Source organism: Jatropha curcas, chromosome 5 (assembly GCF_041381405.1).
Source record: "Jatropha curcas cultivar XTBG-Jc1 chromosome 5, XTBG_Jcur_1.0, whole genome shotgun sequence".
NCBI lineage: Eukaryota > Viridiplantae > Streptophyta > Magnoliopsida > Malpighiales > Euphorbiaceae > Jatropha > Jatropha curcas.
Genome location: NC_143155.1, coordinates 15,628,388 through 15,640,362, shown reverse-complemented (window position 1 = coordinate 15,640,362; position 11,975 = coordinate 15,628,388). Strand labels below are relative to the sequence as shown.

The 11,975-nt window shown below is 39.5% G+C and overlaps 1 non-coding gene across 1 annotated transcript; it reads left to right on the top strand.

Moving 5' to 3' along the window:
* The first annotated feature begins 10,072 nt into the window (after window positions 1-10,072).
* Window positions 10,073-10,179, top strand: LOC119371018 (small nucleolar RNA R71). Its single transcript, XR_005178575.2, has one exon. It is a non-coding gene; the product is annotated as a small nucleolar RNA R71 (small nucleolar RNA).
* Window positions 10,180-11,975: the final 1,796 nt, after the last annotated feature.

Below are 11,975 nucleotides of genomic sequence, written 5' to 3'. Positions count from 1 at the left end.
ACATATCACATCCCATGGAGTTCTATCCTAGGTGTCCTAGCATACCAATATCACCCCACATCACAAGGGTCATGTCCAAATACCTCGCCCATACACTACCCTACCTCACACTATCTCACATACCCTATGAAAATACCTTATAGTTTAATCATTTTGACTATGTCCTTTTACAGGTACCCCTCCAAAGACCACCTGTACCCGAAACACCAACTGAGCTCTCACCCACAAGTCCAACAACCCCAACTGCACCAATGGCATCATTGTCTGACATCCAAAACCTCATTGAACAATTGGAAGCCAGAATGGAGGCTAGAATGAATGAGGCATTGGCTGCCCAGAGGACTGCCCTAATAGCCGAACTTGGTGGTGGTAATGGAAATGGGGCTTCCGCCGGGGGAAGTGGACCTTCTACCTCCAATCTGGGACCTGCTGCAGAACCAATAAACCCTACCCTTAACCTGGATGGCATGCCCTCTGGAACTGCTTCTGAGCTGGAAGCTCAGAAAATGAGAGAGAAACTAGAACTCCTGGAAAGGTCTATCACTGCCCTCAAGACACACAAAGAAGTCGTGGACATGGACTCCTTGTCCTTGTTCCCCGAAGCAAGACTGCCGACAAAGTTCAAGATGCCCAACATGGACAAGTTTGATGGAACCACTTGTCCTAAAACGCACCTGAAAATGTATGTAGGTGCCCTCAACCCGTTTGGCCTGAACAGCGAGCTCCTTGCTCAGTTGTTTCAGCAATCTTTGACTGGTGCTGCATTAAGATGGTTTGTAAGCTTGGATCGTTCCAAAATGAAGAATTGGGAGGACATATGCAATGCTTTCAACACGCAGTACCATTATAATATCGAAGTGGATGTCACTCGGAGAGAGCTGGAAACCACTAGACAAAAGAACAATGAGCCCTTCTCCTCGTTCCTTTCGAGGTGGAGGGCCAAAGCTGCTCAAATGATCAACCGACCCTCTGAACAGGAACAAGTTGACATAATAATCAATAATTTACTGCCTGTCTACCAGTCACATCTTCAAACACAGTACTTGCCTACGTTCCAATCGCTCATTGCGACTGCAACTAAGGTGGAAGACTTAATCCAGTTGGGTCAACTCAAAGAAGACTCATACAAGAAGCAGAATCATGCTGGGTCCAGTGAGACAAATGAAATAGCCAGTATAATCCCCATGAATCCTTTACGTGTTGGGAATTTGGGAAACAATCAGCCAAGGAGGCAATATACTGATCTCGGCATGCCAATCCTTTTGGTGTTCCAAGAAGCAGTAAAAGCAAATTTACTGAAGCCCTTAGAAGCAAGGCCATTACCAAATCCCCTACCCCGGAATTTCAAAGCCAATGAATACTGTGAGTACCATCAAGGACATGGGCATAAGACCGAATCATGCTGGACTTTGAAAAATCGTCTACAAGACCTGGTTGACAATGGGTCCATCATCCTCAAGAGCAAGCTGAATATCAACCAATCCCTTGCCTAACCATGGGATTAATGCAAAAAAATTGCTGAACAAGAATCGTTCGATCCTTTTGAACTTTTTTTCTTAGAAATGAATGAAGTTTGTGTCTGAGAAGGTTGAGATCAAACCTCCAAAAGAACAAAGGAATTGTTCAAGACCAACAACAACCTGTCTGATCAATTTAAGCATCGAGAGGAATAAAGTCACTACAGTCAATCCAATCCTAGTCCATCGCAGTCCACCTAGAGTCTATCCTTTAGGGTCTAGTTTTTTCTTTTCATTTTTCATTTCCATTCAAGTTCTCATTTGTAAATTCTAAGTGTCTTTTGTACATAAATTTTGTCTTATCAATAAAAAGGGATCAGTTTACGTTCCAATCGTGTTTATACTCTTTCCCTATCCTTTCCTGTGAAAGCACAAGAAAAAAAATGATGATAAAAAAAAGATAATAAAAATTGGCAAAGAAAAATGCATTCATCCTTTCATTTGCTCTGCATCAATCCAAGCTGGGGGCATCCTAAGAAGCACCAACAAAGGGGAAGTTTTGAAGTGTAATCATGGAAAGGATCCAGCAAAGGGTACGCAAGACTTCAAAACAGTACCGAGGCAAAGCCGATTGAAGGGGTTAGGGCCAGAATGGTTTCTCCAAAAACCTAGGAATGGAAGATGCTCCGACAGAGAGGTGTTTGAATTTCGAGCTTAAAAGCGACAGAATAAAAGAAGTTATATTTGGAATTGGGTTGGGTCTGCACGAAGTCGCAATGCTATCCATACACTACTCAAGTCATCTCAGAATCCAGTTACCTCGAAATTCTTTATGGAGAGGCTGCTTCTAAGCAAGCATAGGGAAAAACGGGACAAAAGGAACCCCTGGTCAAAAGGAAGAAAACAAGCAAAAGAAAAAAAATGGGTCAAAAAGGAACTCCTGCACGAAAGAAAGAAATCAAGGACAAAGCTACAGGAAATCGAGTTGTCAAAAACGGGTCAACTGCAGGCTCTCCGTTAAATTCAAGACCATCAAGGGTAGATGACAAATCATTTCAGCCATAAGGACAAAGACCAAGCGGCTACTCACACTTTGAAAAAGCAAGTTAAAAGAAGCAGTCATTTTCACGAATTGGATGACAACAAACACCTTGAAAATCAAGCGCCAAACATGGCACAAGTACAAGTGTCCTTATAAACAAGGATCATTTCTCAAAACGGGGAAAAGGAAGAGTCTCCTCAAAATTCCTTATGGAGAGGAGAACCATTGAGGAAATAAGTTTCAAGTTCAGAGGAAGATAAAGTTCAAGAAAAGGAATCAAATTAACCTCAAGAATTCAAATATGGCAAAGCCATAAACTCAAAGCATAAAAGCTTCTTCAACACTCAAGCCCCTCAAGTTACCGCCACAATGTGGGTATTCAAAACTCTTTGTGGCGAATACAAGTCACATTTCAGTCAACCAGTGGTAAAACCACTACAACAACAAAGTCAGATTCGCCTAGGGTCATCACTATCATACGAGCTCGAGTCAATAAGTTGATTCAACATCATCTAAGTCAGGAATGAATCCCGTAAAGACATCAAGCCGGGAAGGAATCCCGCGAAGAAATCAAGTCAGAAATGAATTCTGCATCAACATCAAGCCGGGAAAGAATCCCGCGAAGACATCCAGTCGGGAATGAATACCGCAAAGACATCAAGTCGGGAAGGAATCCCGCAAAGACATCAAGCCGGGAAGAAATCCCGAGAAAGAAATTAAGTCAGAAATGAATTCTGCATCAACATCAAGCCGGGAAAGAATCCCGCAAAGACATCCAGTCGGGAAAGAATCCCGCAGAGACATCCAGCCGGGAAGGAATCCCGCAAAAAAAAAAAAAAAAAAAAAATCAAATTGGAGATGAATTCTGTATTAATATCAAGTCAGGAAGGAATCCCGAAGAAGTCAAATCGGAAATGAATTCCACAATCAAAATTAAGTCAGAATTGAATTCTGCCCCAGCAGCAAGCCGGAAATAAATTCCGCACCAAGACGGAAAGGAATTCCGCACTAACATCAAGACGGAGATGAATTCCGCACCAGCCGAGCACGAAGTTCGCATCCCGGAAGGAACTACGAAAGACCTGATTCTCCCCATCCCCCGAAGAGTTCTTGGAGATACGTAGGCAGCCACAAAGGCGCGGTCACAAACATAAGTTTGCATCATAAATAGCATTTTCTCTTTGCCAATATAAAAAATAAAAAATAAAAAAAAGAGAAGAAAAGAAAAATAAAAGCTGGAGTTGAAAACCCGAAAGGGCGGCTTCAGGCAAGAATTGAGCCCGCTAGGCTGAAAACCCGAAAGGGCGGTCTAGGCAAAAGTTAGGGCAAAGAGCCTGCTAGAGTCGAAAACCCGAAAGGGCGGCTACTAGGCAAAAGTTAAGGCCAAAAAAAAAAAAAAAAAAGTGCTTTTAAAGGTCTCCTTGGGAGTATATAAATCATTTTTTCCAGGAATCACTGAGTTCCTTCGAGTCAAAATTCACTACAAGAAAACTTTGGGTCTCTAAATCGAGTCTCTAAAATCAAGTCTCCATCACCAGTGGTCATTCCACAACGGGCCACAAAAATCAAGTCATTCTCAAAAGTCCGTTTTGAAAGCGTCACTCTTTGAGTCATTCCTCGAAGAAAGAGGGAGAGAGAAAAATGTCAAAACAATCCCTAAAAAAGTGTCAAACATAATCATTGAGAGGTAATTCTTTAATACCTCGTCTCCACTCGGACCATCGTTTCTTCGATCCTTTCAGACGAGCGATGTCATCCACATTGTCCGTTTCCTCGAGTCATATAAGTAACCTTGTTCTCTTTGATTCCTCGATCGAAAGGACAAATACAACACCAATGTTTTGAAGTATTCCATGGTCAGCACCATTCTGGGGGCAAGAAGTGATAAGAACCTTCACCATTCTCCCATCACAGAAGTAATCACAGAATTTTAGTCTTTCATTAAGAAGAAATTCTGTTTCAGCTAATAAAGGCATCAATTCCCTCAAGCAGGGGGCAAAATCCTCCAAGTCGAATTCAGGGGCAAGTGTTATAAAAAAAAAAACATACACAACCCAGGGTGGAACCCAACCATCGTCAATCTCTTTTACCCAAACCCAGGGTAGAACCCGGTTAATGGTTAACTTTCTTACATAAAACCTAGGGTGAAACCCTAACCAATAACCAACCCTTTTTCATCCAAAACCAAGCCATTTGATCATTTCGACTTTAGGTGGACCCTTGGTTCTCAATGAGAAAAGTAAAAATAAAGCAAATCTCTTTTCAAGCCCTCATTAAGAGGCAAAACATCTTTTCAAGTCCTCTAAGAGGCCAAACATCTTTTCTAGCCCTCATTAAGAGGCAAAACATCTTTTCAAAGTCCTCTAAGAGGCAAAATCTCTTTTCAAGCCCTCATTAAGAGGCAAAATCTCTTTTCAAGCCCTCATTAAGAGGCAAAACATCTTTTCAAGTCCTCTAAGAGGCAAAACATCTTTTCAAGCCCTCATTAAGAGGCAAAATCTATTTTCAAGTCCTCATTAAGAGGCAAAACCTCTCTTTTCAAGTCCTTTAAGAGGCAAAACTTCTTTTTAAGCCCTCATTAAGAGGCAAAAACATCTTTAAGTTACCAACATAAATCCATGCATTTGATCATTTCATTTTCAAAAAAAAAAAAAAAAAAAAAAAAAAAAAAACCACGGCGGGGTTTCCTCCGCTGCCCATCCTCAAAATTTGGTCTTCAGACAACCACCGATACCCATAAATCATTTTTATGGTTGCCGGTGGGGGGCAACTGTGAATACTCAAATTTTGAGACTCGAAAAGCCGGTTTTCCCGGCCGCGGCGGTGGCGGCCGCCCTTAAAGGTGGCGGTGGCCGCTATCGCCGGCGGCCGTGCCGCCGGCGACAGCGGCTGCAGTCGCCTGTGAATATTCAAATTTTTTGAGGCTCAAAAGCCTGTTTTTTCCGACTGCGAACAGTCCGGCCGGACTGGAGGCCTTTCGGAAAGTTCATCGGAAATATGCCAATATGGTACTTGAAACGTCCGGAAAATTACGAGGATCTCGGAACTGGTCTCGGAATATTTTTTGGAGGTCCGGAACTCCCGGAAAAGCCCCCGGAATAAACCTGCCTGCCCCGGTGGCTCAGCCACCGGAGCCAGCCACCGAGCCGGCGGCCCATCCCAGCGGCTCAGCCGCCGGGAAGGCCGCCGACCCGGCGGCCCAGCCACCGAAAGACCGGCGCTTGGCTGCGGGAAGGCCGCCGACAAACCGGCGGCCCGACCGCTGAGACCCGGCGGCCCGGCCGCCGGGAGGGCCGCCGGGCGGGCCGCTGAGACCCGGCGGCCCGGCCGCCGAGACTTGGCGGCCCGGCCGCCGGGCGGGCCGCCGAGCCGGCGGTCCATCCGGCGACCCAGCCACCGGAAACAGTCCGTTTTGCGCCTATAAATACAGGCCTCGGGCCTCCTTTTTTCCTCACTCAGTCTGTGTTGACGGACGCTCCTTCTCCCTCTCGCTCCTTGCGAATTCTTTACTGCTTTTTTGCATTTTAATTTAGCTTTTATTGCTTTCTTTCTTTGTTAAGTGGTCATTAAAATTAAATTAATTAATTTCCCTTAACGAGGAGCTTAACCTGGAGTTAAGAAGTGGCCGTCGACTAAATCAGGTACACAAAACTAAACTCTGTCTTTTTTAATTCTAGCATTTCATGCATGCTTCTTTTCTACTCCTCTTAAATTCTATAACTGCATAAATGCATTCATACCATTAACTAGGCAAATAAATTGCCTCAATTAAATAAAATTAAGCTTAGATGCACGGTTAATCGATAATCGTGGTATTAAAGCCTAAAATTCGACAATACTGGCTAAAAGCCTAGTTAATCAATAACTATGGTGAAATTGCCTTTATTTCGAACAGTTTTTGGCTTAAGTCTAATTAATCAATAATTGTGACTAAAAGGCCCTAATTAAACACTTTTTTTTATTATGGCAATAAATTGCCTATATTTCAATAAAATTGCCCAATCAACTTTTGGCAAACAAATTGCCTAAATCAAACTTTTTGGCTAAAAGCCTCAAATCATCAATTTTGGCAATAAAATTGCCTTAATCATTTTGGCGACAATCGCCCAACAAAACACCTTTGGCACAAATGCCTTAATCATTTTGGCGACAAATCGCCTAACCAATCTTTTGGCTAAAAGCCTTAAAATCAATCATTTTGGCGACAAGCGCCTAAAATCAATCATTTTGGCAATCAAATTGCCTAAATCAATCTTTTTGGCTAAAAGCCTTAAATCAGTCAATTTTTGGCAATAAAATTGCCCAATCAACATTTTGGCAACAAATGCCTAAAACAATCAATTCTTTGGCAGAATGCCTAAACAAAAATGCACAAAGCATACACACACTCATGCATTAAGCATACCCATTCAAAGCCCTTCAAAGAAGGCCTATCGAACTACGTTGACTTTGATCTTCCATTCAAACGGAAGTACGTAGGCACGTTCGGGATTTCACCCCGGGTGGCAAGTCGAAATCACTTAAACATTTCATTTGGTCCAATTACATCATTCACCTTGCAAAGCATTCATTCATCGGTTAGTTTATCAGCATGACATAGTCTCGGGATCCACCTCGGGTTCGCAGACTGTGCCTTAAACATTGGGATAATTAATCTAGCAACTAGGTTAATTAAAATTGGAGTCACTTAGGGTTTTTTCCTAGTTTACCCTAAAATAATTAAACAAGGTGGCGACTCACACACATCACGTGTATTTCTTCTCATTCATCATATGCATCACATGCCTATGATATTTGGGGAAAGGGGTTCACAGGTAGGAGTGTAGGGTGTGCCCTTTACCTTTAGAGTAGCTAGCCTTCTTTCATTGACATTCTTCATCCTTTCCAAAGACTCAATGAGGCACTGATTGTGTGCAATCACAACCTTACTTTATTTAATGGCCTCATCAAGCTCCTTATTATGCTCTTCAATGAGTTCTTTTTCCAGTTTGCCTAGCATAGCCTCTCTACTCCTTTGTGCTGTCAGAAGTTCAAATTCCTTCTCAGCCTTAACCTCAATTTCTTTTTCTTCTTCACTCAACTCTAACTTTTTGTATCAGCATCACTAGCTTCTTTAACTTCTAGTGCCTCTCCTTTTTCAGTCTTTTCTTCAGAATCTTTTTCTCTTCAGCTCTTACTTCAGCTTTCCCTTTTTCTTCTTCTAATTCCTTTTCTGATTCTGTCTCAACCTTAGCTACTGTCTCCTTTTCTTCTTCTGTTTCTTCCTTCTTCTCTTTTTTTAATTTTTCTTTTTTTTCTTCTTTCTCAGTTTCTTCTTCTTTTTCTTCTTCTAATTCTTTTTCTGATTCTGTCTCAACCTCAGCTAGTGTCTCCTTTTCTTCCTCTGTTTCTTCCTTCTTCTCTTCTTCTAATTTTTCTTTCTTTTCTTCTTTCTCAGTTTCTTCTTCTTTTTCTTCAGCAACTTCTTTTTCTTTTTCTTCTTTTTCTATTCTTTCTTTTTCTTCAGCAACTTCTTTTTCTTTTTCTTCTTCTCCTTCTTCATCCTTTATTTTCAAAGATCCATTGTCCAACTTTGAAACACTGTGACCTTCACTGTTATCTAAATCCACTTTCAAAAACTCAAACAAAGGGGTAAGCACCATACCATAGGGTAATTTCTTTGGGTGGAAAATAGTATGACATAGATTGAAGGGTTTTTTTTCAATTATATGCCACATTATGCACATCTCAACTTGATTAACATATGTGATCGAAAAACTTTTGGATAGATAAAGTGCACAATTAACTTATATGGCCACTTCATGCTGTCAGTCAAATTTGAACACTCAATCACACTCTGTTTTTTCGCAAAATCTTTTGTTCACAATTTTCTTTACAAACTCTTCCTTTTTATACCCATTTACCCTAGAAATATCCTTAATCTTTGTTACCCTAGACCCAGTTTTGGTATTTTAAAAATTTCACTCAAATCAGCATAGGATAACGCTTTGGTTTCACCCTCAATTTTCACAGAAATTGATTCTAAACCACCGGTTTTGAGAGAACCATAAAATTAGTTTACCACATTCTCATAGCAAAGCCTATTCAATGACAGAAACTCCATCCATCCCTGGAACTCAAATAGTTTCCTAAAGTTGAATTCTTCTTTTCCAAAGAAATTCTAGTCAATAACATATAAGCGCATAAGAGGGTAAGGAGATAGAATAGTTTTACCTTTGCTGCAAGAACTAGAGACCCGTTCCTTTGATTTTTCTTCCCCTTTTGATTTTTTCACTTTACTTTTCGATTTGTCTTTCTTTGAACTCGATTCCTCAACGGATTTCTTCTGTCCTGATTCTTTCTGTTCGTACTTCTTAGATAACCTCTTAAGAAGTTGAAGTTCTTGTTCTGTCAGAGAATTAGAGGAGGAAGAAGTAGAACTTGATCCGGCCATGGTTAGGGTTTTAAAGCAGAAGAAGTTATAGGGTTTCGATGTAGGAAAGGAATAGAGAGGAGAAAAACAGTTTTAATAGAGAAGAAAAATTGATTAATTTAGAGAAGTTATAAGCTTTAGAAAAGAGAGAAACACTTAAAAGAGTTTCTTGCTCAGGATCTCCTTCAAGAATTTTACATAGCTGGGCATTTGAGCAAGGGCTTCAGCAAAAGGGATGTTTATTTGAAGCTTTTTGGAAACATCAAGAAACCTGAGGAAACTCTTATCATCTTGTGATTTCTTGATCCTTTGTGGAAAAGGAACAGGCGGAACATAAGGCTTCACTTCCTCTTTCTCTTTAAGGTCAATGATGGGGATCTTTTTCTACTCTTTCTTTTCTTCCTCCTTCGTAGGTAGATCCTCCAATTGTTTACCATTCCTCAAAGTGATAGCTTGTACCTGTTCTTTGGGATTTTTCTCAGTGTTACTAGGTAACGTACCTTAAGATCTAGAAGTCATCATGTTAGCAAACTGCCCTAATTGAATCTCCAAGTTCCTTATCGCAGCTTTTTGGATTTTATGATTTTCCCGAGCTTCATTGATAAAATCCATGTGAGATTTAGAGAGAGCAGTAAGAAGATCATCGTGAGTCTTCTTCTCTTGAGAAGGAAAACCTAGTGGTGCATTCAAGGCATTATTTGAATTCCCATAAGAAAGATTAGGATGATTCCTGAACCTGTTATCATAAGAGTTAGAATATGGGTAGTTCTTCCTTCCTTGATTCATCACATAGTTGACGTGCTCCAAAGTTTGCTGATTTAAAGAATCCAACATGCACTCTCCAATTTCATGTTGCGCATTACACTTGTCACATGCTTGTACAATAGAATTAATAGAGTTAGTAGTCAACAAATCCAACTTCCTTACCATATTGTCCACTTTGGCATTGAGTGCGGTAATGGCATCATCTCATAAACTCCTGCAGGCTTCTTCCTTTTAGAGCTATTTTGATAATTGCTATCACTTGCCATCTCTTCTATCAAATCATATACCTCATCAATTTCCTTTCTTTTAAAAGATCCACCAGCAGTTGCATCTAAAGTAATCTTTATGTTAGGAGACAATGCATTATAGAAAGTTTGTACCTGTAACCACTTGGGTAAGCTATGATGTGGGCACTTCCTCAATAGGTCCTTGAATCTCTCCCAAGCTTCATACAAACTTTCTTGATCATGGTGGGCAAAAGTCATTATCTCATTGCGAAGCTTTGTGGTCTTTGAAGATGGAAAGAATTTCACCAAAAATTTTTAGGCTAGTTTCTCCCATGTAGTAAAACTTCCAGTAGGGCATGACTGTAACCAAGACCGTGTTTTATCCCTTAGAGTGAAAGGAAACAATCTCAATTTTATGGCATCCGCAAAAACTCCATTTTGCTTGAATGTATTGCAAATTTCCAGGAAATTTGTGATATGGACATTAGGATCTTCATTGGGTAGACCTTCATATTGAATTGAGGTGGAGAGCATTTGAATAAATGCAAATTTGATCTCAAAATTGTTAGCTTCCACCCTAGGCCTAGTGATACTTGAGGTGGCTCCATTAAGAGAAGAAGTTGTGTAATCTCGCAAAGTGCGGACAGGAGGTTAAGGTCTTCTATTGTTATTATTGGGCCGTGTGGCATAATCTGATGCTCTCCTAGTAAAGATCCGTCCCCTGTTTCTAAATCATCAGCCATATCTACTTGTTGCTCCTATTCGCTGTCTCGTACTCTCCTAGCAGCGTTGTTCCTACAAAAAGTCTTTTCAATTTCTGGATCAAAGACTAAGGGCTTAGTTCTATCAGATCTTTGTATAAACACCTGAAATATTCTTCTAGAAATTGTAAAAGTAAAAATTAAAAAAAAATGTCTACATTAATAATAGGTTAATTGGTATTGGTACTAGTAACGCTAATCTCCAGCAACAGCAGCAAAAACTTGACAGGCTTTTTTGCAAGTGTACGAAATCGCAACAAGTAATAAATAATGAGTATAGTATCATTCCCACGAGGATTATAAACTAAGTATCAAAATTGTGTTAACCTACTATTATTTAGACGAAAATAAGTTGAATTATTTTAAGAAATCAAATTTAAAAAAATAAAAGAGGAAAAAAAGAAATCAAGCAAGACAATTTGATAAAAAGAAATCAAGGATTAAAAGCTACTAGAGATTTTGATTTCACTTAATTCTATCCAATGTATTTTATTAGTTTGATAATTAATTTTAATTGTTCAAGTAGGAGAAACAACCCTAAAATCACTAACAAGCTCTCCCGATGTATTGTTAGCTATTTTAATTCGGTCTAATTACCTATCTTCCAATAGTACAATCAAACATGAATTAAATCATTAAGTTTTATGGTTTGTTTATAAGTTCATAACCTAAGGTCGTTAACTTATTAAAACTCCCCATGAGTCAAACCATAAAGCTTCCGTATCAAGTTATTATTCCCATGTAATTTATTAGCTTTTTCATATCAAAAACCCTTCTTCGGATAACGATTAATGAAATAAATCAATCTAGGGGAAAAACTCTGCCTGAAAGCATTAAATTCAATGATAAATTATACTTTGAATAAAAAAAAAAATCTAATATTATATATTGAAATAGAAATTGAGGTACATCAAATTCCTAGTATGAGAGTTTAGTTCGATATAGTAATTAAATAAAACTCGATTAAAATTGTAAATAATCCCATACAGAATAAACAAAAAGAGAGTTTAGAAATAAAAACTAGTCAACGATTGCTTGAGCGACTTCCTTGAATCTTGACACCAACTTGAATACTTGAAGTCTTAAAGAGAGAGAAAATATTCTAGAAAACAATAGAACAAGAGATCCTATACAATGAATAGCTCCTCTCTTTATATAGACTTCTTGGAGAAACTTTGACTTCATAGTATGGAGCATGGCTTGAAGAAAGGATTTTTTAGAAAGATCAGTTTACAAACAAATTAGTTCTAGGTCTACTTGCCCTTAAAACTTGTTAAAAGAATTAGAATGGTGAATAGGTTTGAGATTACT